Source organism: Rattus norvegicus, chromosome 13 (genome assembly GCF_036323735.1).
Source record: "Rattus norvegicus strain BN/NHsdMcwi chromosome 13, GRCr8, whole genome shotgun sequence".
Lineage (NCBI taxonomy): Eukaryota > Metazoa > Chordata > Mammalia > Rodentia > Muridae > Rattus > Rattus norvegicus.
The window spans coordinates 37,406,393-37,419,583 of NC_086031.1; the positions used below are offsets into that span (position 1 = coordinate 37,406,393).

General features: G+C 37.3%; 1 protein-coding gene and 1 pseudogene across 4 annotated transcripts in view; both read right to left on the reverse strand.

Annotated features, from left to right (window-relative positions):
* The window catches only part of Dpp10 (dipeptidyl peptidase like 10), a 1,676,457-nt gene that overhangs the window by 260,862 nt on the left and 1,402,404 nt on the right, over nucleotides 1–13,191 (reverse strand). The window lies entirely within an intron of this gene.
* Nucleotides 5,161–5,324, reverse strand: LOC120096424 (U2 spliceosomal RNA; annotated as a pseudogene).

Here is a 13,191-nt window from a genome sequence, read left to right on the forward strand (position 1 = left end):
ATAGGAGTAGTAGCAGATGTGGCCAGAGTACAGGGAGCAGTGAATATGATCAAATACATTGTACAGATTTCTCAAATAGTTAATAAAATGATAAATATCAAGATTATGAATAATCTGATGGAATGTAGATAATTTTTCATTTATGTGTTATTTGCTCATTGGTGATTTCCACTATTCAAATCAGCTAGTTTGTTTCTCATGAACCAAGTTTTCTTTCCTCACTTTTTGAAAAGCCTATTCTGTTGTTATATAAGTTTTCACCATCAAAATAATTAGAAATAGTTCATAGATATCTGAGTCCCTGGAGTTATCTTCAGATAGCCTTAGAAACTTACATGTTCCTGGAGTCTAGTGTTGCAGTTATTGTCAGATGTAGTTAGAAAGTTTCCCTTTGCTCTAGCAAAAGCCCCAGTCTTTACACAAGAAGTAAATTAACAGGAAAAAATGAATAAGTCTGATAATAGTAGACAAGAAGAAGTTTCAAGACTGGGATTAATACTATGTATGCCCAATGCTTGCTTCACATTCACAACACCACAGTTTTCACTTCCAGTCGTTGTAACTTGGGGTAGTTATTTGTGCCTGCATTCTCAGCACTTGGGTAGTGGTATGGAATGTTCAGAAATTCAAGATCATCTTGAGCTACTTACAGAGGTCAAGAACAGGTTATATAAGATCTTGAATCAAGAAAGGGGTGGAGGAAGGAATGGAGGGAGAGAGACAAGGAAAAGGAGGGAGAGTGAGACAAGAAGGAACATTAGGGTTCATGGGGAGGGGATTAAGAGTGATGTTCAGTGAGTGTTTCTGTATGAAGTTCTCAAAAGACAAAAAGGAAGAAATGGGAGTACAGGAATGGGAAAGTTATTTCAGTCAGTGTTCCTCAATAATGTGAATTAATAGTTGCCTTTGTGTCCAGTGAGGACAACTATGAACAGGATATAATAGAAAATCAAAGACTTTCTTGAATCATTAAGAGAGGTTTTAGGGTGATTTTTCATTTATCTCCTCTCCTGTCCTCTCCTCTCCTCTTTTCACCTCGCCTCCTCTCTCCTGTTTTCTCTGTCTGTCTGTCCATCTACCCCCCCATGTGTGTGTGTGTGTGTGTGTGTGTGTGTCTACTTTCTGTATTTCATTGCGATAATTCAATTATGAACTTCTCAAGTGTGAATTTTGGAGATGATATTCAAAGGGTAGGAAAGGCCAGTTTAGATGATCGTAAATGAAACCATATAGGTACATGTGTAAGGCTTCAACATCTAGTGATGCATCATAGTCAAAACCAAGAGGCATGAAGGAATACCCAGGTATTAACTATCTTTCTTGACATATACAAAGGCAGGAAAAAAAATCTAGTCTCAGTGTAGGAAATACTTGAAGACTTGAATAGCAATTTGAGAGAGTTAAGAATGAAAATAGGAAATTCAATTTTGGGAAGTACCACCAGATACTGAACAAGGAGATAATACAAGATTGCTCAGGAAAAATTCAATTTTCTCGATTACTTGGCTAAGGTACTACTTGCTATGGTCTTGGATCTTCCTCTCAGCACCACATTACATTTAAATTTAAATGAGTACATTGCAGACATGGGAACACTGGGTTTCATAGCAAAAGAAGCAGGATGATTAGGATCCTACCTTCAATAACAAGAACCACTTATGCCATTCAGTGACTTTAAGGGAACATAACTTATGGAGTCTTCTTGTATCATAAATGTCTTAAAAATAGTGGACACTGTTGTCATTTTGTTAGGAAAATCATGTTGTAAATAATTCTATGCTTACCTACAATTCTAATTATATAGGATAAACTGATTTAGTTATTTTGAACTCTATTGTATTTTAAGTGTGAAATTCTGAATCAGAGTTATTGGGGAATTCTTAGGCATATGCTCATATCCTTTCTGTAATCATGGTAAACCACAACATCTGAGGTTATAGTACTTGAAGTAGAGTAAGAATGGTGAAAACTGCTTTTGGGCTAATGAGGTGGTTTAGCAGGGGAATGCACTTACGACCAAGGCTGACAGTTTTAGCCCCAGAGACCTCATGGAAGAAGAAGCATATTAACACATTGAAGTCAATCATGAGCCGCACATATATGGTGTGATACATACTACATAATACACACATAGACACACAATAAATAAATGTAATAAAATTGTAAGCCCTAAAAAATTCTATGTCCGTCAGCCAGTTCTATTTCTGTCTGTAAATGGTCTTCAAGACAGGAACTCAAAGATATGTAATAAAGTCTGATTAACAATTAAACTACCTCACTCTCCTGTTATGTAAAGGATTGCCATGTTAGTTGCATTGACATTAGTCAACTATGACCATGAATAAATATGTTCAGAGCTGTGATTTGGAGAAATGAACTTCCAAGATCCTTTTTCAGAAGGAACATAGGCAAATCCTAGCTCCACCATCAGATGTGATTGCCATGAGAATGATTGTGCCCACTCTGACATAGGGAACTACACCATGTCTTCTTTGAATATAAATCATGAGAACAACTAGAGGACTAGAAAATCAAGGAACCTAAGAAAGATACAATGAAACAGTACGGTCTTGTGTCATAAGTCATCCTGCTAAGGACTATTCATAAGAGTAATTTTTGCCTCAACATTGTCCCATGTTCTTTTCCTATCTTTGAATGCATACTAATTATCTATACAGGAAGGACTTTTATATACATTAAGAGGATTGTCCCCTGTTCTTTTCCTGTATTTGAATGCATACCAATTATCTATACAGAAAGGACTTTTACATATATTAAAACCAATTAAGACATATAAAACAGAGCACAGTTCTTTATGCAATAAGGTTATGCATTATGAAATATGGCACCAAAATATCACATCAATGACACATTGCACTTGTATAAACAACAGAGACTTAATAAAGCAATACTTTCCTTTAACTGAGTAGTACGTTCAGTAACAACTTTAAGGCATTTTCTGGTCCATGAAAGAATAAGTTAAATATCTTCTGAGGTAGGGTTTTCTTCCTCAGTGGGCATTGCTTCATTTTATTTTATTTTTTTATTGTGTAAATTAACTCTCAAATCAATAAGTTTCCATGCAAAGTTTTCAAATATTTGTCACATATTTTCCTAACCAGTTTTTTTTTTTTTTGCAGCTGGGGACTGAACTCAGGGCCTTGTGCTTGCTAAGCAAGCACTCTACCACTGAGCTAAATCCCTAATCCCCTTACCCAGTTTTGATCACTTATCTTGGCAACTCCCAGACCATTTGCCTGTTGACTCCTGGCCCTGGTATTTCCTCTTCCATTTTTTTCTCTATGCTCTTAACTTGTATCCACATAGAATCTCATCTTCAGTTTCTGGGGCCCCCTTCCTAGATTCCTGGTCTCCATAGGGTTAGAGGCTAGGACCTGCTTATAAGAAGGACATTTTGTATTTGCCTTTCTGAATTTGAGTAACCTCATTTAATATATTTTCCAATGCTATCCATTTCCCTTAAATTTTCTTAATCTCATTTTGCTATATGATAAATAAAATTCTATGAGATTTTGAACTAAAATTTCAATTTCAACTGTGATACTGTGAGCTAGACATAAAGTTTAACAGTTAGTGGTGTGTGAGCATGCGTCAAGTCCTGGGATGGACTGCCAGGTATGGTACCTAGTATCACAACAGCACATTCACTTAGATGGGAAGCAAGTCCATTTCTGATTTTAAAAAATTGCTGTTTTAAGATTCAAATTCCATATTCAAGGTATTTGGCTTTTAGTCAAAATTATAGTCTCTACAAAGGAACAAGTGAAATAATATGTTGTCATGAGATAATCAACAAATGTTTCCATCTGAGACTGCTGCTTCCTTAGAAATGATATGTGGGGTGTGGGCATGCTGCTGCAAAGGATCAACTGTATCACATTCTGCTTGTAGACACAGCAGGACTTTACAGTTATGTAGTCTATTTTCTACCAAACACAATCCAGAGGAAGAAATAAAAGTTGCCTGAAAGAAAATGTATATTGTGACTATCCACAACTTAAGCAATATTTTCCTAGCAGAAGAACCTTTGCTAAGCACAGTGCCTATGTACACAAGTGTCAAAGGGAAAATTGTCTTCTTACTTGTCAATCTGAAAAGGGTATCTTTTAAGACATCATAGTCCTGAGGTAAATTTAACTAACTATACATATGTTGAGTTGAAACACACATACACATGCACGTACACACACACACACACACACATACACACACACACACATACACACACACACACACACACACACACACACACTCACTCACTCACTCACAGAGGTGGGCAGGAGTAGGAGACAAGGGATCATGTTGTCCACTGATGTGCCCTTTTAACCAGTACCAGTATTCCTAAGAACAAATCCTAATTGACAGGGCAATTTACTACAACTATATTCTTTGCATGACAAATTGGACTATGAAAACATAAAAATTTATGATTCAAAATTCAGAGGCTAATTAAACTAATGCCAGACAAACTCACTAGTATTTTTAACTTGAACAATACACTCACTCTATCTCCTCTTCCTTGTGTGTATGTGTTAGTGTGTTTCTGTGTGAATGTGTGTATGTTTGCATGTGTGTCTGGCTGTGTATATGTTTATATGTACAAGTGGATACAAACAATTGTCAAGGCCAGAGATTAACATCCGATGCAGTTGTCAGCATGTTTTTGAGACGTCTCTCACTAAACCTGTTGCTTAACAGTTTGCATAACCTGGTTAGCCAGAGATTTCAGTCAATCTTCCTGTCACTGCATTGTTAATGCTGGAATTATAAGCATGTATCAAGACATCTGGATTTGATTCATGATAGACTAGGGATAGAACTGAGATCGTCATGCTTGCAAAATGAGCACTTTACTGACTGAGTTTCTTTCTGAGTCCTGTATGCTCATATGTTGAGCTTCTATTTGGCATTTGACTTATAAACAGATTTCATATAAACAGTTACTGGTTAGAAAATGAAAAATAGTACACACAATAGTATCCTTCTCCTTCAGGAAAACGTAATGGGTTTTCCATAGATTGAGCTATTATGAATTAAAGTAAGAATTAATTTTAATATTACCCCATGTGGTAGATGTATATCCTTAGAAAACATGATTAATTAATTTGTGGTTTGCTGAGTACAAAATGATCACACTCAAAATGATGCCATATGAAAACAGATGCATTTTACCAATGACTCATTGCTTTTAGTGCTCAGGATACGGTTAATTAATAAAAAGACAAAATGGAACACAGTTTTTCTGTAGCTAGCTGAACTGACAAATACTACACTTGATCTTAGCCAAAAGGCTGAGAAGCGGTCTGAACTGACAAATAAAAACTAATGATTTTTTTCTTTATACAATTTCTGACTGAATTCCTTATTTCAGAGTCAATGACCATGAACATTTCTCAGTATAACGGGTATATTAAAACTCATTATCAGGGGCTAGAGATAATCACAGTGGCTCAGTGATCCAACTGCAAGCAGAGAAGTGGAGTTCAGATACTCAGAACTCACATAATTGTGGAGTGGGTCTAGTGGACTTCCTATGATTCCACCATAAGAGGGCAGAGCAAGCTGCATGGGAAGACTTACCTAATCAGCAGAGTCTGGTTTGATGGAGACCCTGCTCCAGTGAATAAGGTGGAAGAGTGACAAAGAATGATTCCCTGATCAACCTAGTGTCTCCACTTCATATACACACATGTGCATACACATATTATCATCTCATGCATTCAAATATGCACAGGCATGCATACCACACACAAGAATGAGGAAAACCTCTCAACATGTTATGGTTACAATTATTCAACTGCATGCATTCTAGGTAAGCAACAATTCAATATAAAGTTCACTGTGCACTGGAGGAAGAAATCAAACTGTTTCCAATTCAATCAACATCATTGATGAAAATTTCAGTTCTCACAAATACAGTCTTTAATACCAGGGTGGATTGCAGCCCTTTACAGATGCACATTAAGGCAAGCTTACTTTGTGTCCATGCTCATGTGTTTACGGGTGTGAACACATGGGTATATGCATGCATTATAAAGCTAAAAGTAGCAATTATATGTCTTCCCAAGTTGCACATTTATTTTATCATATTTTTGAGAGATTGACTGTCACTGAGCCTGGAGCTCACTTATGAAGCTAGTGGATCTGGTCAGTAAATCTCAAGGATTCTCTTGCCTCCAACTTACCAGAGATTACAGCTATGTACCAGTGTGCTGAGATTTTCAGATGGATACTGGGGTTACCAACTCATCTCTTTCTACTTTTGTGGGAAGCATTTTTCTACAGGCATCAATTTAAAATTTGGAATATATTTGAAATAGATTTAATCCCAAGTGATTCTGTGTGTATGTATATATATATATATATATATATATATACACACACACACACACACATATATATATATGTGTGTGTGTGTGTGTGTGTGTGTGTGTGTGTGTGTGTGTGTTTGTATGAGGGTATGAGGTGGCACTAAATATAGGTAGAAAAGAGAGATTTTTGACCCACTAAAATCTTAATTCACTTTAAAGTTCCCTTGCCTTGATCTTATTTATTCAATGAAAAGTTGAACAGCCTTCTTCAAGAAAAGTATGATGAGAAATCTGCATTGAGCCAGAGATTAGTTAAAGATGTTTTTTCACAGCTTTAGATATTTATTTTTTATTGAAATTGCTTTTGGCTTCAGCAGAGGGGGAAAATATCACTGATGTAAAGGACTAATTTGTCTCAGACAAAAAGAAGTCCTGAAGTCAGGAATTCAGGGCCAGTCTCAACTACATAATGAACTTGAGTCCAGCCTGGACTACATGAGAACCTGAGAATATCATATTCAAAGGACAGGCTCTTATTTTACTTTTCTAAGTGAATAGAACGCAAGGCTTTCTGGACTTTTGTTTCTATAGATCTCGTAGATTTCCTTTATGCAAGTTGACTGACAAGGTCACAGCTCTGTAAACATCACATTTATTTGATTCAATCAACATCAATTATTCCCCCGTGGTTGATTATAAGCAGTGCCCACTATCTGTCAACATTTATGGATAGCATTAACAGTTTGGGAAGTGACTTATAGCATGTGATAACTAATGTTCTATGCCAAAGTGAAATGCATACATAGAGAGAGATGCTAAATCACCTAGTTCCTACTAAAAAGTAAAGGCTGTCAAGTCAAACCAAACAAATGAGAAAAAGAGATGAGGGCAGAGAGAGGGCAACTAAGTCTGTCCAACCTGAGAGCATTATTTGGAATTCACAAGGAGATGCAAATGGAGATGCAAATGGAGTAGAAGAAGCTCAAATTGCAAACTGCATGTCAATTAGTAATCAATTATGCTCCTCTTTAAAAGCTATGTTGTACACCACAGCTGCATTTACTAATCTTGGAGAATATAGATAAATTATAAAATCACATGTTAGCTGAATTCTTTCCAAAGAAAGTTTGTGCCATGTATGTTGGATGGCTAAAGTATCTCTAATAAAAATGTTTCATTTATTATTTTGTCTAATAAAAAGTTGAGATCTTACGTATAATTATCCCCTATTGAATCAACAAAGGACCACATGTAAATCTCCCAAATCTCTTCAGATATGCAATTTTAAATATTAATTTAGAGAAGGTTGACACATATGTTCAAAGTCTTCAAGAGAATTGCTGAATGCTGTTTATTTTTAATTACCATTCATATGGGAAAAGCATAAGCACACATATAATTCAAATTACAACATCAATCACTTTTTTTTAATGCTGTAATCTCCCATGTGTTTAGATTGCTTAGAAACACCTATATAAAACAAAAATCTTCTGAAGAAAATAACTAATGGTCAACGTTGCTGTGAGTTTTTGATTTGATTACCTGCTTTTAAAGGGTGATCAAGAATTTGAAGCCAATTTTACAGAAAACTAGCAGAGTGAGATAAGACTGTTGGAAAGAGAACTGTAAATAGAAAAATGAATAAAAGCAATATACGAATTAGGAAAATGAGAAGCACTTTTCTGATTTGTGTAATGAAGAGAGTTGTCTTTCTGGTCTTTCTGGAATCACACTTTACAGTAAATACTGAACAAGATATATGAGCACATGGTTGGAGAGATGCTGCAGTCAGTAATCTGCCTGATAAGCTTAAATCTCAAATCTCACATTAAACCCAGGTGTGGTGTGGTACCCCTGTAGACCTAATGGATTACCACAGCTGACTGTCCCGCTAGTTAAGCCAATCAGTGAGCTCTTGGTTCATTGATTGAGACATGCTAACTAAAGGTGGAGATTGAGACAGGAAAACACCCAACATCTGCTTTCACCTATACACACAAACATGAGCATGCACACGTGTGCATACCACAAACACATATACGCACAATAAAATGAAATTGGTAGTGGCATAGTTTTCAAATATCTTGTTTTAGAATCTTGTAAAGTTTGTACTTTTGTAACCATCTACTTTTCATGGTTTATGTGATTTTTCTCAAAAAAGTTGTTCTAGTTATTTTCATTCCAGTGGAAACATGGAATTTCAAAAGATGAAGAAACGAGTTTATATTGAATGCATATTGTACACATTCATGATTTGTGTCAATGTGGAATGCATAAAAATGCTAAATATTTTTCGGGTGGACGTAGTATGTAAGTCAAATCTATTCCGATTGTCATGAAAAGAGGACATCTACCTCTCTAAACAAAATTCAAACCATCATTTCAGCACTGGTTACATTGATATATATTGTATATCTCTTTTATTCACTATAATTTTAAAATATATATTACATTTATCTTCTGTGGCATAAGAGCTGCTGGAACGCATAGGGTCATGGAGAGCAGCTGACATTGTGAGAGGTGTTTGGTGAAGATGCAAGCTCAGTTGTAATGGGATTCCCAGGATTGAAGGTGTCATGGAGAGAGGTTGAGGCTTGGTATTATGTGTCAGGGCAAAGTCCCTAAAGATAGGCCTAAAGAAGCCATTAGTACTCTTAAGTAACAATGGAAATCCTATATAGGGGATTCCAGGCCCATGATGGCCATGCAGCAACAGCTGTTGCATAAAGTCAGCTGAGCTTGTAGGACAAAGTGTTAATGCTAGTGATGACAGAGCCTGAGAAGTGGAGCTGGCCAAGATCTTCAGAGACCAGAAGAGTTCATCTTAATGACTAGATACTGAGCTATCTATAGGTTTTAAGTTTGGCTTTGCTTTCTTTAAATTGTGTCTGTGGCCTGGTTCTTCTCTCGTAACTTACCTTTTATTATATGGGAGCCCATAGTTGAGAGATTTTTGCTATTTTTAAAAGATTGGCTTTCAAAAAATATTTGATTTACTAAAACATGTGTATCTTTAACATTTTACTATAATTTGTATTATTGTGTTAACATATATTATGAATAAATATGAAAGTAAATGTTATTGATTATATAATGATGTATTCATGTGTCAAGAAGATAAGGGGTCAATAGGATTGGTTTGTTATTTTTGTCAACCTAACACAAGAAAATTCCTCCACCAGATTCACCGATATACAAGCCTGTGGGAGTATGTCCTTGATTAATGATAGATGTGGACCAGCACAGTATGAGTAGTACAGTCCTTGGGCAAGTGGTCCTGGGTTGTATGAGAAAGAAAACTGAGTAATCTATGGAAAGCAAGGCAGTAAGATACATTTCTCCTTGGCCTCTACTTCAGTTCTTGCTTTGAGCTCCTGGCCTGCCTTGGTGGCAGGCTCTGACTGTGGAAGCCTAGGTCAAATAAAGCCTTCCAATCTCATAGGACTTATCACAATGATAGGAAGTAATCTAGGATAGGATGTAGAGAGGAATAGAAGAGCCTGTTTAGAGAATAACCTTCATCTCCAAATACCTTAGCAATCTCCTTATGGAGACTTGTGCCAATCTTTAATACAAAGAAATCTTCCCACCCTCCGTCCCTTGATTATTTTGTTCCCCTTTCTTACTAGGGCTGAAGCATCCCTCTACTCTTTGGTCTTCCTCCTCAGCTTCATGTGGTCCGTGAGTTGTATTGTGGATATTCCAAGCGCTTTTACCTAATATCCACTTGTCAGTGAGTACATACCATCTATGTTCTTTTTGACTGAGTTACCTCTCTCAGGATATTTTCTAGACCCATCCATTTGCTTGTGAATTTCATGAAGTCATTGTTTTTAATAGCTAAATAGTGTGTAAATGTACCACATTTTGTGTGTCCATTCCTCTGTTGAAGGATATCTGGGTTATTGGAAGGAACTTGGGAGGAAAAGAGGAGGGGGAGACGAAAAAGAGGGGCAGAATCAGGTATGGGAGGAGAAGGAGTGGATGTACAGAGGGTTAGGGAATTTAATAGATGTGTGAAGCAATGGGGGATGGTAGCCACCAGAAAGTCCCATATAGTAGGAAATAAGAGGTTCTCAGGACTCCTCAGGAATGATATTAGCTGAAATAGCCAAGAAAGTGGAGGGAGAATCTGTTGAGACCATATCCAGAGGTTAGGCATAGCTCACAGTTGAGAGATGGGGCCACCTACCAATTTCCAAAATTTTAACCCAGAATTACTCCTGTCTAAAGGAAATACAGGGACAAAGAGTGCAGCAGAGGCTGAACAAGAGGCCATCCAGAGATTGCCCTACCTTGGGATCAATCCTACATGCAGACACCAAACCTAAACACTATTGCTGATGTCAAGAATTGCTTGCTGACAGAAGACTGATATAGCTGTCTCCTGAGAGGCTCTTGCCAGAGTCTGACCAATACAGATGTGGATGCTTGAATCCAACCATTGGACTGTCACAGGGACCCCTGTGGAAGAGTTAGCAGAAGGACTGAAGGAGCTGAAGGGGTCATGGCTGGCATCAATGGGAAGGGAAGCCCTTGGTCCTCTGAACACTTAATGCCCCAGCATAGTGGAATGCTAGTGCAGTGAGGAGGGAGTGGGAGCTTTTGTGGGCAAGCATTCTCTTAGAAGCAGGGTAAGGGGGGATGGGATAGGGGTTTTGGAGAGGGGAAAATGGGAAAGGGGGTAACATTTGAAATGTAAATAAATAAAATATACAATTAAAAAAGGAAACCTCCGATGTTTTATAACTTTTTAGGGGTGAGACGTTTCACGTTTTGTAGCTCAGTGGAGTCAATGTGTCAAGGAGCAAGGAGTCAGGTACAGTAAACTGAAAGCTCTAAACTCAAGGCAGATTGCTTCTTAACTCCCTTTTCCAGAACGAGCAAGAGTTGTGTTCTGATTCAAACTATGAAACTGGCCTAAAACTAAAAGCCAGAGTTCTAATCTTTTATTTATTTAACAAAGAAAAGTTAGATTCTTTGATTGAACTTCATGAGAAAATCTACGGGAAAGGTCAAAGTTGTGGCAAGTGATATAGGGAGGCAGCTCTCTTTACCCTGATAATTACTTTAATGAGTCTAACATCTACTTCATCTTGTGTGTGCTAGCATTAACTACATTTCCTTTGCCCTCTGCTCTCTTAAGCATGACAAAGAGGCTGTACAACAGGATTGAAAGGTATTGATTGGTCTATAATCAATTTAAAAAGCACTATACTCCCTTCTAATGGGCAACAGAACAAGTTATCCTCTATAGGACTTCCTTAGCCAAACACGATAATCAGTAGAAAAGATTCATGATCACTATTATTCTCTACTTCTTTTTCTTGTTCTTATAATTCTTGTTATTGTCATCAAGATGATAATTTTTGAGACAAGGTCTTGGCTAGACCAGACAGGGTGTTGTCAAACTTTCTATGTAGCCAAGGATGTTCTAGAACTCCTGGTCCTCCTGCCTACTCTCAAGAGATTGGATGACAGATGTGTCGTGCTAGTCCAGTTTATGAGTGCAGTCACCTTTTACTGAAAACGCCCAGGGGGACAAAGGCAAATGGCCTCATTAGAGTACAGATGGATTCAACTTCAAGTGAATACATGTCATGTGCTTGGAGATTCAGTGGTGTAATGCAATCCGAACTTTATGTCCATGCACAGGGACATCTTTCTTATTTCCAGTTGATATGAGTTAGGATGAAAGTTGATGGAGGACATTCTGATCAGTAGTACTATATTACTCCTTGAACCTTTTTCAGCATGTTGCTTTTTTTCTATGTTGATCTATATGGGTCTAAGCTATACATACTTGACAACTCTTTTCTCTTTTTTGCCTTTGAAAAAATAATTAGTCTTTCTAAATGTTACTAAAAATTAACCTTCCTCTTTGGTGATTTATTTCAGAAGATAATTCCACATCAGAAGTAAAAGAAGACAAAGAAAGCACAACAGGTTCTGGAATGTTCTTTAAAAGCTTTTGATATGGTACTCAGCCCTTCATTTCATGCATCATTATTTTCTTCTGATTTACTCAATATAAATGTTCAGTTAGGTGTTTGCATCTAGTCCATACACAGTGTTGAGGAAATTCATTTTGCTTTGATTTTTGTGTAATGAACCTATAGCTTCATTTTCCTTTTCTAAAGAGTCCTTGGCCTGGTTTTTACTGAATGACAAGGGGCAGAGACATAGACCTACAGAAAGAAGTTGTTACTTTCTTAGAGTTTGTAACATCTAAAGTTTTAGATGTCTGTAATGTTATGAATTTCCAAGGGGCAGCACCACAGTTTAGAGTGCTGTGTGATGGGACACTCAGAGAATGGGAAGAAAAATGTAGATAAAGTATAGTCTGAGGGTGTGAGTGTGAATTCCAATCTCCTCTCCTCTCTTTTCTCTCCTCCCCTCTCCTCTTATTTCCTTCCTTCCTCTCCCTTACTCTTCTAACATTCCCTCCTCTCCATTACCCTCCCATCCCCTGGCTTCCCTGCTACCCTATTCTCCTTCCTGTATTCTGTTATTTCTTCCTTTCTGTCCAGATCCTGTTTGCTTACCTCTCTCTCCCTCCATCTCCCCCTCTCCTACCCCCTCTCTTTGGCTCTCACTTCTCTTTCTCTCTCTCTTCTCCCTCTTTCCCTCTCCATTCTTCTCTTCCTTATGCTCCTTTCTTTCTTCTACTGTTTCCTTTCCCCACCCCACCTTCTAATCCTTTTCGTTGCCACTACATTCTGTTAGAATAGCGTGCAAAGACCTTGAGTAAAACTTGTGCGTGTAGAAAATATAGATAATATTAAATTAGCTACATCAACATAGTTATAGCTAGAAAATGTGAAGCGAAGAGAAAAAAATGAGGCCTCTGAACCAACTA